Source organism: Megalobrama amblycephala, linkage group LG4, assembly GCF_018812025.1.
Source record: "Megalobrama amblycephala isolate DHTTF-2021 linkage group LG4, ASM1881202v1, whole genome shotgun sequence".
Taxonomy (NCBI): Eukaryota; Metazoa; Chordata; class Actinopteri; order Cypriniformes; family Xenocyprididae; genus Megalobrama; species Megalobrama amblycephala.
In genome coordinates, this window is record NC_063047.1 from 9,088,302 (window position 1) to 9,107,184 (window position 18,883).

Consider the following 18,883-nt stretch of genomic DNA (forward strand, 5'->3'; position numbering starts at 1 on the left):
GTGCATTTGCTTCAGTTTTTCTAATTTCCAGACCAATATGATAATTCATTATATATATACTGTATATAAAGCTCTGGAACAAAATTAAGAGACCACTGCAAAATTAGCAGTTTATCTGGATTTATTACTTATGTATGTATGTATCTGTTTGAGTAAAATGAACATTTTTTATTTATTCTACAAAACTACCGACAACATTTCTTAAATTTCAAATAAAAATATTGTCATTTAGAGAATTTATTTGCACAAAATGACAAGTGATGAAAATAACAAAAAAAGATGCCATTTACAATCACAGCTTTAGTGCGTCTTGGCATGCTCCCTATCAGTCGGTCACATTGGGTGACCTTATGCCGAAATAATTCCAGCAGCTAAGATGAACATTAAGACATAGGTGATCACATTTAAAAAAAGAGAGAAGAGCAATGCAAATTTTGTTCGACTGCCGGTTTGGGTTTTGTGGCACCTCTGTGGACAGTATTTATCTATGTGTGTGTGAGCACAGGAGGATTTGCTCTCATCAGCTCTATCTCTCTATAATCAGAGTAATTACCCAAGAGAAGAGAACACAGAGGGGAGGACAACAGCTGTGTATGAAAGCATTCACACACTACTCATCCACCCTCCAGCATTCCTCACATCCCTCCCAAGGCCCTTTTGCGTGGCTGCTTAATTTCACTCAAAGTTATTATTCGTGTCCGTACGTAAACATAGTGAGTGTGAGGGAGCGTGTGTGCGTTTAAACATACCTCTACATGAGTCCAGCTGGTATAGTTCATCAGTTATTCAGAAAGAAAGACATGCTTTGATTTCCATCCAGCACAGGAGGCCTGGGCTGCTGGTTTCACGACTTGAAATGTCCTATAAGACTCTGATCACAGGAATTCTTGGCAACACTTTCATTAGTTACATTAAAGGGGTCATGACAAGTCTTTTTTATGTCATTTTTTGTGTTTCCTGCACCAAGCACAGTCGTAATTTAGTTTTTATGACCATTTTCCACTTTCTTTCAGGCCTTTTGAATAAATCAAGCTGTTTCGCTGCTGTACCTTTAGGTTTTCTGTGTATACTTTCTCTTTCTTTGTGAAAAGAGTAGCAGCGCTTACTTGTGTGTTGGGGATTTGTTGTATAATAGAGTTGGCGCTGATCCATCTTTCACAAACGCTCTCTTGCAAAGCTTGCATTACAATGCGACAGGTTCACAAAACGAAATCTGTGTGCTTATAGTTAAGGTCAGACTGACATGATCAGGGACCTTGGTACATAAAAACTTCAACTCCTTCTGAAGGCCATGGTGCCACATATGTCACCCCACATATTTGATCAATTATCATTCTTTTTTTTTTTTTTTTAATTGTTTAGATCAAAGACTATTTGACCCCTTAACCACACATTAGTATATTACATGGTGTAAATGGTGTACAGATCATTATTTTATGTATATTCAGTTAGTTAAAAATGTAATTCAACTTTGATTCATATATTTTCATATGTATCTGAAAGTACATCAACAACCAATCTGTTAAGAATATAAGTGTTAATGACTTATTAATGACTTTACGTTGCCTGTTAATGGGTTTACCAAACTAAATATTATGTATTATGTAAATATTTCTAATATGCTTTTGGCAGTGGTTTCCAAAATATGTGTTTGTAATGTATTTAGTTCATTATATTGTAAGACTGAACATGCACCAACATGAGCAATCATATATGGCTAAACTGAACTTCCAGAACTGATGGGCCAAGTTGTAACTAAAATAATGGCCATCCACTTTTGCTTTCAGTGTTGTGCTGGGTTGCTCTCATTTTATGTATGCTTTTGTAAAGGATTTTGTATGCTTCTGCTTTGTCTAATATATCTGTATTGAGGCCTGTGTGTGCTTTAAAGGGAAGAGTTTGAACATCTAAGTTTGGCATTAAAGTCGTGAAGCAGATCAAGCAGGTTCAGCTAGTTAGGATAGATCATGTTAATCATTTGTGACACACAAAATGAGCCACTGAAATTATTAAGCAGAGAGAAAGACAAAAGTCTGTGTCTCACAGTAGGGTAGAGCTATCAATGTCTCGTTGAAATTCAGCTCAGTTTGTCTGGTCAGATGTTGAGTTGTGCCCTCGTCTTCAGAGCAGGGTTGATCTTTGTTGCTCTTACGAAAGCTGTCAAAAAGAGTTAATCTGTTAAGTCAATCTGTTCTTGCCGCCCCCTTTTTTAAAGAAAGTTTTCGAGACTTGTGACGAATATCAATAGAATTCATTGTTGTATATTTAGTGCTTTAGTTGACTTTGAGATAGGCATTTACAGCTTAAATTATTCATTTTAAATATAAATTTGCTATTATATTTTTTATTTTTTTATATTTTTAGGGACGCAATCTTATTTTAACCTTTAAAAACACTAATAGTTTAATATCACTGTTAAATGTAGTCTTTACAAAGCCTCAAAATGAATACTATAATGTTGTGACACCTAAATTCACTTAGCATTTAAAACCATGGATTTAGGTTTTTTTGTTTTGTTTTAAATTAAGACAAAAACGTATTTAATTTTAATGTCTGCCATTCAGTCATATAGCATGACAATATTATTGGCTAATCTGTATTAGAATAATATCAGCGCATCCCTACTAATTTCATGCATTAAGCTAAGAACTTAAATTATGAGGGATGACAGAAATGATATGAGATTGACTAAAAAGTTTTAGAATGAGAGGAAAATGAGAAAACCAAAAAAAACAAATTTAATGGCTCAGACTTGATAAACAGGTAAAAGTCTACTGAATAAAACAATCAATGGACCAAATCATTGAGTAAATGAGCAGGAGAGCTAAAATGGAGGCAGGGATCACTTGGGGCTTGACAAAGATTAGGACTTTGCAAAATCTAGTTATGGCTGTCTTCCACCGCTCATGGAAGCCAAAGAGTTATTTATTTTTCCTTTTGCTCTTCGATTCAAGAGCAGCTTTTCTCTGAGGAAAGAAAAAAGTACAGAGGGTATGATTGACAGCTAGACCTCACAATGATTCAATAGGATTTCCTGCTAATAATGAACTCAGAGTTCAGAGCATCTTGAAGCCAGTCAGAGGCTGTATTTGAGGAGTTTTTTCTTTCAGTGAGGTTGCCACTTCAAGGATGGTTCTGAATTATAAAAGTGTTTACATTTCTTTTACCTGATCCTTTTGCGGAATAGCAAGAGAGGAGATGGCGATCTTCTCTTCCACCAGAGTTTTGGTAGTCAGTGCTTCTATCCACCTCTCACAGCCTTGTAGATGCTAAATAAGCAAAATATGAATTTTAAAGCTAAGCAGAATGGTTACAGGCATGTTAAAATCTCCAAAGATAGGACAAAAAAACATGCCAGTCTCATTTTAAGTGAATTTTACATTGGTTCTTAAAATAGGAGACCTCTGTGGTAAAAATCATTAAATCATTTGTGAATTCACACTTTCAAATCAGTGCCTGAATGCAAATTCTTGTCTTTCTAAAGCCTGTCTTCATAGTTATAAATGGTGAAGAAATGTGTAGTTATTCAGTTTCAAAAGATGTTACAGTTCATCACTGAACAATAATGTTATTATTTCCCTCAATGTGCCATGGTAAAATGCTTGTATTGGAAAACCAGTCGCTTATGTCCCTTTAAGTTGTTTAGTTGAGTCAAGCAGAAATGCTATTATAAGTCAAAACATATATATGTTACCTGCATTTAAAAAATAAACAATAAATGTTATAAATTGTTTTGAAATCATAGTGGTCTTAAATGCATCTGAGAGTGTGCTGAGCAGAAAATGTTCATCATAAAACTGCTTTTCCAAAAAATCTCTTTGTTTGTTGTGCATAGAAACATACAAATGAGTGTGCGCTGGGTTTTATGTTTCTATATGTCTCTCACTCCTCTCTCAAAAATCAGGCATGCTGAATCAGTGCTGACACTAGAGGCTTCAGGGACCACGTCAATGTCAGGAGCAGACATGCATGAGACTTAAAATCTTGAAAAATATTAAGAGTATAGAACAACAAACTCATAATAGCCCTCATTAATTTAAAAACATTTACATTTGTTTGAAAGCCATAGACTGCACTGTGCAGAAATTACTGTTTTCAGAGCATATTGAACCATTCTCTTATGTTTAAGAGTGAAACGGGACCAATCAGTGAAAATATTATCAAACAGATCCAGATTAGAGAGGAGAAAGAGAATAACCTTCTAAGTCTCGGTTCAGCCTTTGCCTCCGGAGACCGGGATTGTAGGAAGATGCAAGCCCCTCTGGTTTCTCTTTCCTGACATCTTTTTCCTTCAGTTTCCCATCAAGCTCTCCACACGTGATTAAATAATAACAACAATGATGTGTTTGGCCTGCAGCGAACACATTGGATATGACAAATTAAATTGCCTCTTGTTGACAGGGCATGTGGAACAAGGAAGAATGTGCTGGTAATTTTTTTTTTTTTTTTTTTTCCCTGTTGTAGACGAGTAAAAATAGCTCTTTTTCTGTTTTATATTTTGGATTTGTTTCTCTATCCTCTCTATCCTTCTCTTGCATTTGTAGTGGATTTCATTTCCCACATTGCTATGCCCTTGGTATTGCACCGTTAATCTCTCACTCATCTGGATTCAAATGGCATTTCTGTCCTTAATCTAATGCTAACATCATGTTGTGGAGAAACTCAAAGGTCAAGCTGAAATTCTGCAACAAACAGCAACTTCGTAATCAATCTCACCATAGAAAAGAAATGAAACTATTATTTTTCATCCTCAGTGCATTTTATGCATATATAATACATCATCAAAACCCATGAGTATAGATCCATATTCAACCAGGTTTTAGATTTAATCTCAGTCATTCCCATGTTCACTAAAAAGGTTTGTTCCAAGACAATATTGTCAAAGGTACTTCATTAAAATTATGTGACACTCCAAAAACATGAAGTTTTTAAAGGGGTGGTTCATTGTGATTTCACTTTTTTAACTTTAGTTAGTGTGTAATGTTGCAGCTTAAGCATAAACAGATCTGCAAAGATACACACTGAAAGTTCAATGCAAACGGAGATATTGTCTTTTAATGAATTCTCTGTTTAAGGACTACAACAAAGGTTGTAGTTGTTGGTAACATCACTAACCCTAGAATTTACATAAACCCTGCCCCGAGAACACTCAACAAAGTGGGTAAGGCCATGTTACTGAATTACAGTACTTAACACAAATGCAATAGCATGTCATAAAAGCAAGATGACAAAATGACAAGTTATAACCGTAATAAAACTAAACTATACCTGTTCTATCTACATGCAGCATATATTTTTTGGCTCTGTAAGCATCTTACAACAGTTCCCACACGAGCGATTTATAGATGATCATAACAGAATATGATAATTAATGACTTAAGATAGTTAACGCCACATAAACTACATAAATTCATCAACTAACCGTTCAGAAACGTCCTGTTGCATTCAAAATGTTGTCACGTCTCCATTATTGTCCGACTCCATTTTGAACATAAAAGGCTAAACAGTTTCTGACATTTTCAGTGAGTCTGCCTGAGGTAAGGTTAATTGGAGCTGCTAAGTGCTAACATGAGCTCCTGAAACTCCGCCCCCTTTTGAGAGCAGCAGCTCATTTACATTTAAAGGGACACACACAAAAACAAAAAAGCATTTTTGCTCACCCTCAAAAAGTGACAAATTTAACATGCTATAAAAAATTGTCTGTAGGGTATTTTTTTAGCTAAAACTTCACATACACACTCTGGGGACATCAGAGACATATTTTACATCTTGTAAAAGTAGCATTATACTACCCCTTTAAAGATTAGAGCCAGTTTCACATATAGTGTGAACCAGACATGCACTCACCGACCACTTTATGTAAACCATGCTAATACCAGGTTGACCCCCTTTTGCCTTCAGAACTGCTTTAAAGGGATAGTTCACCCAAAAATGAAAATTTGATGTTTATCTGCTTACCCCCAGGGCATCCAAGATGTCGGTGACTTTGTTTCTTCAGTAGAACACAAATGATGATGTCTAACTCCAACCATTGCAGTCTGTCAGTCTTATAATGCATGTCAACGGTAACAAAATCTATTAGAGTTAAAAAAAACATGTACAGACAAATCCAATTTAAACCCTGTGGCTCGTGACGACACATTGATGTTCTAAGACACAAAGCGCCATAAGTGATCTCTTGCGCATATACCTCACTCATTGTTTACACAGTGCACTTACTTGCTCTTATCCGGATTGTTCAAACCGACTTAAAACTAAAAGATTACATTCTCTCACGCAAACTCATTCAGGAGTGGTGACTTCCTGCTCGCCTGAAGCTATGGTTGATTGCTCTTCGGCTGCATATCAACACACCCATAAACGTACAAAAGTTGTTGAGGGTCTGCAGTGATCATTTTTCCCCTGATGATTTTACATACGCAGGAGAGGATCATGTATGACTTAAACCATCAGCTGTGCCTATGGGTTTTCCACATCCAACTGAGGTATGTGAACAAGATCTTTGTATGTGTCCTTTTTATTTGTAAAGCTGCCCTTATGAAAAGAAACAAAATAAAATGAAGTTTTGATGTAATAAAACCATGTTTTTTAGTGGTCTACTTCTATTTGTATAACAATTGTTGTACTACAGACACCATGTTTAAATTACGCCAGAGTACGTACACACCTCATGCACTGGATGCCGTGTGCATGCTCAAGGCAGTTGGACATAGTGGTGTATTAGAGGTAAACAATGATATAAATATTGTTTGGTTTCTCGCACAAACCGATCGTTTCGTGTCTTAGGACATCAAAGTGTCGTCACGAGCCGCAGGGTTTAATTTGGATTTGTCTGTGCATGTTTTTTTAACTCGTATAGATTTTGTTACCATTGTCATGCATTATGACAGACTGCAACAGTTGGAGTTAAAAATCATCATTTGTGTTCTCCTGAAGAAACAAAGTCACCGACATCTTGGATGCCCTGGGGGTAAGCAGATAAATATCAAATTTTAATTTTTGGGTGAACTATCCCTTTAATTCTTTGTGGAATAGATTCAACAAGGTACTGGGAATATTCCTCAGAGATTGTGGTCCGTATTGACATGATAGCATCACACAGTTGCTGCAGAATTGTCGGATTCACATCAATGATGCAAATCTCTCATTCCACCACATCCCAAAGGTGCTCTACTGCATTAAGATCTGGTGACTGTAGAAGCCATTTGAGAATAGTGAACTCATTGTCATGTTCAAGAAACCAGTTTGAGATGTTCTGAGCTTTGTGACATGGCGCATTATCCTGCTGGAAGTAATCATCACAAGATGGGTACACTGTGGTCATAAAGAGATGGACATAGTCAGCAACAGTACTCAGGTAGGTTGTGGCTTTTAAAAGATGTTCAGTTGGTACTAAGGGCCCCAAAGTGTGCCAAAGAAAATACCCATTACACCATTACATCACCAGTACGGATCCATGTTTTCATGTTGTTTATGCCAAATTATGATTTTACCACCTGAATGTCGCAGCAGAAATCGAGACTCATCAGATCAGGTAATGTTTTTCCAATTTTCTATTGTCCAGTTTTGGAGTGTTCATGTGAATTGTAGCACCAGTTTCCTGTTCATAGCTGACAAGAGCGGCACCCGGTGTGGTCTTCTCCTGCTGTAGCCCATCTGCTTCAAGGTTTGGTGTGTTGTATGTTCAGAGATGCTCTTCTGTAGACCTCATTTCTAATGAGTGGTTATTTGAGTTCAACTCGAACCAGTCTGGCCATTCTCCTCTGACCTCTGGCTTCAACAAGGCATTTTTTTCCCACAGAACTACTGTTCAATGGATATTTTCTCATTTTCACATTCTCTGTAAACCTTAGCGATGGTCGTATGTGAAAATCCCAGTAAATCAGCAGTTTCTGAAATACTCAGATCAGCCCCCCCTTTGAGCAAGGCACCTAACCTCCAATCACTCTCTGGGCGCCACAGCAAAAAAGGCTGCCCACTGCTCTCAGTGTGTGTTCACGGTGTGTGCATTTTCAATACTCACCGCTGTGTGTGTGTGCACTTGGAACCAGACCCTTTTATTTAATATACCATAATTTAATAGTTTATTTGGTGACAATAGGATTTATTTTTGATTAGGTCTAATCTCATTTGAGACCGTAGTGAATGTGGCTGCCTCAGCCAGTGTAGACATATTTCACCTGCTCATGACAAAGACTGAAGGTCTCTCCTCCCTCTCTATCCAGTCTGATGGAAAACAGTAAGGGGCTGACATTCTCTGCTCTCATTCATCCTCTTTCTGTCCCTTTCTATCTATCTCTTACTTTCTCTGCAGGAGGGGATGTTGACATTCCAGCCTGAAGGAGGGTGGGATACCCCCACCGAGACCATGACCCTTAGTAGTGAAGCACAGGATGAGAGACGCCTGCATTAGCTTCTTCCTACTTCCCCTACCAATTATAATTCCTCAACCCAATGAAACCACCATGCCAAAACCCAGTGAGGCTGTATGGTGAATTCCCTGCTAGAGGTTTACTATAGGGAAAAACATACACTATATAACAAGATGCTTGCATTATTTTAGTTTATACTACGGGACTGTTGAATGCTCGACTCTAATTAGTTGACTTCAAAAGTGTGCAGTTATTTTCAGGGAAACACACAGCTAAAGTAGTTCTAGGCAGGTCTTGACCGCATTGCAGTTCCATATCACTTCGCCAAAGGATTTCAGTTATTTCAATAGGTCCTACAGCAGCAGCCTACCACCGCAAAAAAAACCCCAAAAAAACACACAACGACACTGACCAAGCAAATAAATATAGTAAGCAATAGGATGAAAACGACAAATTATTGTAATAGCTTTTGCCACAAAATACTTTTTGTGTCTCTCTCTCTCTCTTTCAAACGTACACACGTCACGTACTGTGTAGTACGGACACACATTTGCACAGAAACGTTTTGTCAGTGCTGCTCTTATGAATTAATCAGTAAAATAGTTTAGCAACTTAAAAGCTACATGATATTTCTCACCAGCTAGGTAATAACTGTGCGGTTCTTGAGGTAGATAAACTTAGTTTCGCTATTAGTAGAGATGCTGCTGCCGTGAAAGACGCACAGACTCAGCTAGGCTAATTCACATATGCTTATTCTCTCTCTCTCTCTCTCTCTTAATTGCGTTAATAACTGTATCAACGGTATTATTCTGCTATCAAGGCTCAAGCCTCCGTTACTAGTTGTGAAATGACATTTTGGAATTAGCAACGGAGGCTTGGGATGAGACGCGTAAGAAATTAGTTCCACACATAAGAGTGTTTTAAGGACAAAAACCTGACAAATGTCTTGAAATACAACATCGAAACAGTGTCTTGAGATGTGGTAACCGTAGTATAAGTGGAATAATTGAATCTGGGCCTTTGAATTCTTAGAAAATAATGCACACCTCCGCTTCTTGTCGTGGCCGCGTTGCCACCTCTAGTGTGCATTATTTTCTAAGAATTCAACGGCCCGTTGAATTTATTTACCTCAGCTTGTGGAAAAGATGTCATTTGATACATGTTTCTCACTACCACCTTTGTTTTTGGTGATTGTCTGTGTATTATAAAGGTATAAAGGTTGACATTATATCATTGTTTTAGTATATATATATTTTTTAACTGTAAGTTTAAGTTCAATTCGTAAAATTTAAAATGTTGCTACCATATTTTTTTACAGAAAATTTCTGGCAACCACAACTGCTGTTTTCTTTTCTTTTTTACAGTGTACTATGTTTTATATGAAGCGTTTTGACAGCTAACTTGTGCATTATACATTAGCCTCTGTCTCAGTACATTACTTGAAACATGGTGAGAGCCTGTAATGGTGCGAACAACCACACTGATGGTAGCAGGTGCATTATGTCCTGTTTCACAGCTGTAGATATAAACACCATATTTACTGCATCAAGTACCTTTTATGCATTGAAATGTTCTGTAATGATGGAAACTAAAAGCTGCAAATACTGCATAAACCCTATCATTAGCATCTTCCACTTCCATTTTACGAGAGATAATGAATTATTAGCATTTTACATTTGCATCTCTGCCGCAATCTATATATCGAGAAAATAATACAGCAAATGTCATATTATGAGACGTGATCCAACAGCAAATGTGAAGGCGAGGACAAACTGTTGTCTTGAGGGAGCCATTTCGCAAGTGAGAGGAGCAGAGTGGGTTCCTGTTACTAAATCAATGGTCTAGAAGACAGCTGCAGTCCTGTTGAGTATATAGGGAGCCAGTGGTTGTTAATGTAACAGATATGACACATTGATGGAGAGCCTGTTTCTCTGTGTGCATTTCACCCTTCCTTCACTAATGGAATTAAAAGACTATTGCTAGATCCCAGCCAGCTGGATGCAGAATACAGAAAACAACTTTGACATTCACGAAGATATACGCATGCACATGCATGAATACACAAATATGCATGGAAACTTTAAAGGCCTCTAGGCAGGAGTGTGCTTACTGTTTTCCATTATTGTAGATCATTTTGTCTATTTTCTCAGCTCTGAGTGAGAAATTACCTGTCATAGATATATAAAAGGTAACAACGCTGATCAAACTGACTTTTTTTTCAACAGTGTCCTTTAAAAAAAGGGCAAAAATATGTCTTTGATATTTATTACTTGACATTACACTGAAAAAAGTAACTTTTCAGTGTGATACAATTATAATACAGTTCTCTGCCCTACTAACATTCAAAAGTTTGGGCTCAATATGATTTTTAATGTTTTTGAAAGGAGTTCAAGATTTTCAGCAGCCAGTCTTCAGTGTCACATGATCCTTCTTGGTTCACAAGAAACATTTTTTATTATTATCAATATTAAAAACAGATGTGCTGCTTAATAATTTTGAGGAAACCATGATATATTTCTTCCAGGACTCTCTGATTAATAGAACAATAAAAAAAAAACAGCATTTATTTAAAATAGAAATATTTTTGTTACAGTGTAAGTGTGTTTACTGTCACTTTTGATCAATTTGGTCCATGCTTTCCAAGCAGCTTCATTAAATAATATTAAGATATAACTTAATACATTTAAATAATGTATTAGTAAATGGTGAAATTAAAATGAACTAAGATTAACAAATGCTTTAGAAGAATTTTTTACTGGTAGTTCATGTAAACTAAAGTAGTTAACTAATGATAATAAAGGAAACCTTATTGTAAATTGTTACTAAGAAATCATACCCAAACTTTTGAACAGTAGTGTACATTGAGGAGAATAATTTGAGAGGCAAAACCTATTTCTATAGGATCACAATGGGATAATTGCTAAATTATGTTGTATCCTGAGATAATAAAATCTCTGAGATTACAATTAGATAAAAGCACCATACCAAAGAAGCTGGAAGGCTGGCTGGAGGCAGTAAGCACCCAGTTAAATCACTAAGTTAAATCACTGAATCTGATTTCAGGGAATCAGATTGTTGATTTGCTGGTTCTGTAAATCATGTTAGGAAATATGACATAATGTAAATACCTGGAGATTTAAGAGCAAAATGGTTTCCAGCGGCCAAGACTGGGTCATATACTTCCAGCAGAACATTTATCCAAACAATACCAAAAAGGTTTTACACTGTAAAATAGGAAATACACTACTATAGCACATACAGCTATAGGTATACTCCAAGAAATATAATCCACATTGACGCTTTAGTTTATACATTGACAAAAATATAGTCGAAATCAATAGAATTAACATGGTGTAAGTCACAATTTAATTTAAGATTAATGAGAAATTAATGTCTGAGATGGTTAGACTTCCATGACCTCACCTTCTTCCTCCTTCTCTCACAAATATCTATAAGCATAAGAGTTTATTAATTGCTTCCTAAAGTTCAAAGCTAATCTTTTGTTTGCTTCATGGAGCATGTTCATTAAAGTATAATCCATAAACCTTTAATCACTAGCTGTCCTCTACTTTCTCAAAATAGAATTTAATGTAGTGGAATAAAATCAACACCTTCCACCCACTGCAACTTAAGTGACAGCTCGTTTAAAACTTTCCCCAACTAAATTTAGACCAAAGGCATGATCTTTCAGTGACGCACACTAACAAACACACACACACACACACACACACAAATGTGTGAGGGACTGCTGCCATTCTTCAGATTTTTTTTTCACATTCACACATATTTTTGCACTTGAACATGTGCTCATGGTTTCTCTCTCTGTGCATGTATTTACTTAAGTTCAATTCAGATCACTGTATCACATTATTTTGCAGTAGTATTTATCTAAAAGCTTTTTTAAACAATATGAATTCTTGACCTCCAATCAACAATGACTGGCTAAAAAAACTGAGTAAGAAAGCAACCTTATAAGGAGCTTAAATAATCTAGACTGGGAAAGATCAAGCAGTTTCTGTTACAATATGAAGATCCAAAAATAAAGATGAGGCAACAGGTATTTAAAGGGGTAGTGAACTGCGTTGTTTTATAATGTTTCCTGGGGTGCACTTATAATGTTAGTATGCATTTTACATTAAAATCATCATAATTTAATTTAAATAAATTTAAATACATTTTAATTTAAATAAAAGGCATTTTTCCTACCTTGATTTTATTTGAATGCTCTGTTTTAAGGGGCGAGTCTGCTGTGAGACTTCAGTGTAAACGCCCACTGCTGTGATTGGCTAACATCTTTCCATTTGAAATAGCTAAGTACTCTCGCTAAAACTTTTAGCATGTTTTTACTATTACAGTTTTCAAGGCTATCTATTTGTGAAAAGTGTTGCATTACATTTATATCTATGGCATTAGAACATTGTAGCCGATCACAGACACGTTAAAGCTGCAGTCCGCAACTTTTTTTGGTTAAAAATTATCCAAAATCAACTTTTGAACAAGTACATAACCAGCCAGTGTTCAAAACTATCTAATTATCTTGTCTCGATTCACGACGGTTAGCTTGTAATAATGTTTTATAATAAGAGCGAACTGGCGGATTTCCGTGGGAAATTCAAGCATGCAGCAGTTCGTCTGTGCGTCATTACGTCACGTCCGTAAACAGAAAGGAGTCCCGTCGAGAGGCTCAGTTAAATCATGTGAGGAAGCTGCCGGTAGCGGCACGTTTATAGCCTTTTCTCACAGCAGCTGAAATAATTAAACTTATAATTTTGATGGCGGATTGTAATCCAGAAAGGTCCAAATGACAATCATCAGTGCCAACTGGAGATTCACCCGTAGTCAAAAAGCAAAAGACTCTGGACTGTGGAGTGGATACAGAAATTGAAATCTACAGGTAACGCTAATACACACTAAATACACAGTCACGCAGTGCTGATGTTGTTAACATTAACAATTTGAGAACAATATAACAGTAATAATAATTTGCACGGTTTGGTGTGATCAGAGCTAAGCGATCATTAGATTTAATCATCATTGGCAGCGTGATTTATTGTAGGCCTTATGCTTTTTTCCTCAGTTGGTAAAAACAAAAGTGGCAGAAATGTTACTTACTTGTTCTGATGATATTTTCCAGTGAAAATTCTTATATTGGTCATACTTTCAAGACGTAGAGTCCAGGGCCGTGCACAGACCTTTTGAGGGGCATGTGCCAAAACTAAAAAAGGGCACCCCCCCCCCCAACCCCAATAAATAACACAAAATAATAGTATCAAAAGCTTTATATTTATTCACTATTAATGACAGTTATATAGATTTTATATATATATATATATATATATATATATATATATATATATATATATATATATATATATATATATATATGTGTGTATGTATGTGTGTGTGTGTATATATATATATATATATATATATATATATATATACACACACAGGGTTGCAGGGCTTCTTTAAAACCTGTGAGCCATGTGCTTGAAGACGTTTATGACTTCAATGTGATCCACTGGGATGTCCCTCTCAACACACATTAATACACAGACTACATTCTGCATGATAAAATATAAAGAAGCACAGTGACCTGATGATTCTGTAATATTTTTTAGTTACTACAACATTACTGTAGTAAAACCATGTTTTTCTATGTTTATACATGTGAAGACAAGCGGGGATTAGTATACAATACAAGATTTAAAAAAATATCTAGCGAGCAAATACTTAACATCGTAAACATTAACCATACTGTGTGACCATATATAATATGATTAAATGTTAATGAATTAAGTGTATCAGCAGATAGCCATCATAAATCAAATAAGAAATTTCTTAGAAATATATTTTACCTAGCTGACGAGGATCACTCGCTTTGTGTCAAAGTCAAATGCAGTTATATGTGTGCAAATGTGCAATGTGCAAAAACATCATCACATTAGGCTACGTCATCATCAATAGGTTATGAGCGCTCAGTTTTTCCTGTTGTAAAATACGTTTGGCCAAAATCTCAATTTATAAAAGATGTAATACTACTGTATGCACAGGCTATTTAAGGCTATTTGTATGCTATTGGCTATGACTAACAGAGATGGCAAATGCTAGCCCCCTCTCTCTCTCTCTCCGCCGCCGGTCTCAGGCTTCAAATGCATAAAATATGAAACTTTATAGACATACTAGTGTTTCTTTCGTAAAGACAACGACTTGTAGCCTAATTATTTAAACAACAACAAGATATTTATTTACCGTTGCAAGACGTTCAGCTGCTCTGCTGTGGAACTTCAGTTCGCGGCACTCAGGGGGCGGAGTTAAGAGGTTTGACTGACAGTTTGAGCGGAACCAAAACGATTTTGTCACAAGCTCTTTTTAATACCTTTTATTAGGCTAAATATATTTGTAAATCAGTCAGACATGCTTAAAGGGTGACCAATAGCATTGATTTATTGAAGAAAATGAATAAATAAAATAAAACACCTCCAAAAAAAGGGCACTTCGGAGTGTAAGGACAAAAAGGGCATGTGATCTGCACAGGTTGAGCCCTACCTGTGCACGTGCCTGGTAGAGTCTGTGATTCCTAAGTTGATGTATCCACACCGGTGCGGTGACTTACAGCAAACATTGCCGAGGCACAACGCACGTACAGATAACTGTTCCGCATATGACTGCAATCGCATGTTTCAAACAGAGATGGCGACAAAGAGGAAAAACTGCGGACAGCAGCTTTAAGCGCATGAAAGCAGTGATCTTGTCATTGCAACTCAATTTCTGCACACTAACAAATGCTTTTGTTGTAACTAATAGTGCAAACACATTGTAACTAAGAGATAAATAAAACAGGAGTTTTGGTGCATGTCCAGAACTCAAGTCACTGATAAACTCATTTGATTGACAGCTCCAGCGCGCGCTGTTTGATTGACAGCTCCAGCGATCGTAAAGGGAGCGTTCTTGAATCGCTTTCTTTATATACTTTAATCACTGTTTAAATAACAGATCATCCTATTAAGAGAAACAACTTGAAGTTGACCATAGTTACTGTTTAATTTACACTGACACATAGACAAAGAACATCTGACTGTACATTAATCATTACATATCAGATCATGCATTAGAATTTACACAGTTACTTACAGTATGTTGTTGCATTACTGTCGAGTCCATATAGTAAAAGTCTGTTTGCAAAGCCTGCACCGAAATGCGATTGATTTACCAAAGAATCCAGAGTGAAATCACGAATACAAATAAATAAATCACAACTGAGACATTCACATTGTTTAAAATAAAAAAACATATTACTAGCATTAGGATCCTTTGAAAGGTAATGTTAGTCTTGTATCACTATTCTCTCCTCGTCATCTCACTAACACGCCAGTGGGCGGGGCTAATGTTGCAATGATTAAGTAGCCGTTGATTTCTTCTGCGGGGGCGGGGTTTCACCTATCTATGATAGGCACATTCCAGGATCAGTCGTTTAATGGGCCTGGTGTAAATAAAAGCTTTTCCTGGACTAACAAGGAAGTTTTCAGTTATGAAATTTACACGATATATTTTTATAGTATGATGACCTCTTATATATCAAAAGGGTCTAATCAGGGTATCTTCCGTTCATTCATGTTTTGATTTGATATTGAAATCAGAAAAATGAGAAAACCGCACATTTTTTCGTTTTTCATTTTTAAAATGAAAACGAAAAAACAAAAAATTGGCTTGATTTTTCTTTTTTCATTTTGGGGTTGGAAACAAATAGCTAAGCAGTTTGAAAATTCGATCTCTACATGTGGGCGGGAATGAAACGCCTCTTTCCCCTGATTGGTCAACCAGATGTCAAACCATGTCGTCATCAGTTGTTCATCGGTTCCGCTCAACAGAATAAAAGTCCCTCGCTCTACAGCTGTACGGATTCTTAACGCGTTTATTCTACATTTAATCTAGTTCTATTGAAATATTAATTTACTTTGCTGCTGCACATAATTACCCCCATTCTACAACTTTAGCACACTGCCTGTTTTATTGAAGTGACCAACTATAAAAATCTAACGAAGCTGCTCGATGCACTGGGCATTATGCCTATTCTATTTTGTTTCTATTTTTTTTATTTTTTTTTTTCATAGAGAAGTGTAGGACATGTCAAATGTCAAATATTCAGTTATCCTTGTGTATCATATATATATAATAGGCAACATGCTATTTTTTCCTTTTCTTAAAGTTATGACTTTTGTTTAAGGCAATATTCTGAGTTTATTTCATTATTCATTAATACTCAATATTAATGAATGTCACACAAACCGGTGTTTTAATTTCTCTGCCGACTAAACTTCCAATGCAGATCAGAACCGTTGTCTGACTGACTCCTAGCGTACAGAGCAGTGTTTCATTCCTTAATGAATCTTTGAGTCTTTGAACAAATCAGTTGACTGAGTGATTCAATGGCCCAAAACATTATAGAGATCCAATTGATATATTCTTGAATGAATCAGCATTTTGAACGAATCGCTTAAATAAATGACTCAATCATTAACACAATGACTTGCTGACACCTACTGGCGACATTAATTTCATAATCCAATTATCGTTTCATTTTGTCATTTAAAATTTTCTGTATTCAAAATGATGTGTAAAACATTAATATCATTACATTATGCAACTCTAATTCCTACACATATACTGCCCTCTCTGAGCAATCTAACAACTCATAAATCTAAAAGCAACTGCAGGTGGTGCTTCTTTGACACCTTTGCAAGCCTGGTTGATACTGATTTAATTGGTAACAACCTATAGCGTCATATTATTCTAATTTAATTGACTAAATTTAAGAACTTAACATAAAAGAAAGCATACATATTTAATAAGATTAGGAAAAAATCCCAAAATCCCCTGAAAATCAATTAAATCAATTACAGTTAATTTCTGACACAGACAGATGACAATAAATAGGCTCTTTATCTCATTATTGTTAGTGTGATTTCAGGGTTTTGATATATAGCCTAATATTGATCAAGTATAATTGATATCTTCTTAAGAGAGCACTATAATGGTTATTTTTTAACACTGTTTTAACATTTTTCCCTTTATTTATTTTACTTTTTTTAAATGTGTGATAGCCTATTTCAAATTGGCATAAACGAGTTCACCTCCGTCATTCAAAACCGCACATTTTTTCGTTTTTCATTTTTAAAATGAAAACGAAAAAACAAAAAATTGGCTTGATTTGTATTTTTTCGTTCTGGGGTTGTAAACAAATAAGCAGTTTGAAAATCTAGTTCTATTGAAATATTATTGAATTCGCTGCCCAGTGCGTCGAGCAGCTTCGCTAGATTTTTATAGTTGGTCACTTCAATAAAACAGGCAGTGTGCTAAAGTTGTAGAATGGGGGTAATTATGTGCAGCAGCAAAGTAAATTAATATTTCAATAGAACTAGATTAAATGTAGAATAAACGCGTTAAGAATCCGTACAGCTGTAGAGCGAGGGACTTTTATTCTGTTGAGCGGAACCGATGAACAACTGATGACGACATGGTTTGACATCTGGTTGACCAATCAGCGGAAAGAGGCGTTTCATTCCTGCCCACATGTAGAGATCGAATTTTCAAACTGCTTAGCTATTTGTTTCCAACCCAAAAGCTCAAGGAAAAGTTGATTTCTCAATTCATGACCCCTTTAATAATAATAAAATTAACTCAGGTAAATCCACAAGGCATAACAGAGTACTCACAACACAAACGACAACTGAAGAGAGAAAAAAGGAGGTACTTAAATACACAGTGATAATGAACTACAAGCAACTGTGAGGATTAATCTATGTCCATAGAAACTAATGATCGGTGGGAAACTAAGACAAAGGAGAACATGTGACTGAGAAAAACAAAAGTCCATGAAAATGAAACTAACTAACAGAGCCGTGACAGTAACAAAGTAACACAACACAGTTTGGGTTGATATGTTTAAGTCAGTTAACTATAATCTATTTAAATAATCAGTTTTATCATCTATTTGAGTCCCTTTACAGTCATTTGTGCAGCATTTTAGAACTTATTTAAAGTGAAATATTTAGTTAAATTTTGCTGTTCATTACTATGTTTTTGACTAAGTGTATTCTCTCTTTTTTTTTTTGTATTTAGTGTAATTATGTTTAATTAACTCTTCAAGCAAGTAATTATCTTGTCAAGTTTAATGGTGTCATAAAAAATTCCTTCAAAATCCTTTTGTGCTTAGCTGAACTATTATGAGCAGCTTGTAGCTTGGAAAGTTACAGTTTCAGAGTAGCTTTTTCAGCACGGTGTGATGTGATGACAATTGAGGTCAAGAAGAGTCTGTCACGGGGAGTCTACGTACATATGACGAGGACAGGCTTGGTGGGATACACACAGATGAGCAGCGAGAGCAAGCATACAGAGCAGGTGGTCCGGGGTCAGGTAAGCTGGATACAGCAGACCTTCCATAGCTAATGAGGATCTTGGGGCCAAGGAAGTAAAGGAAGAATATGTATTAGTAATGAGTAAGTAAAGCT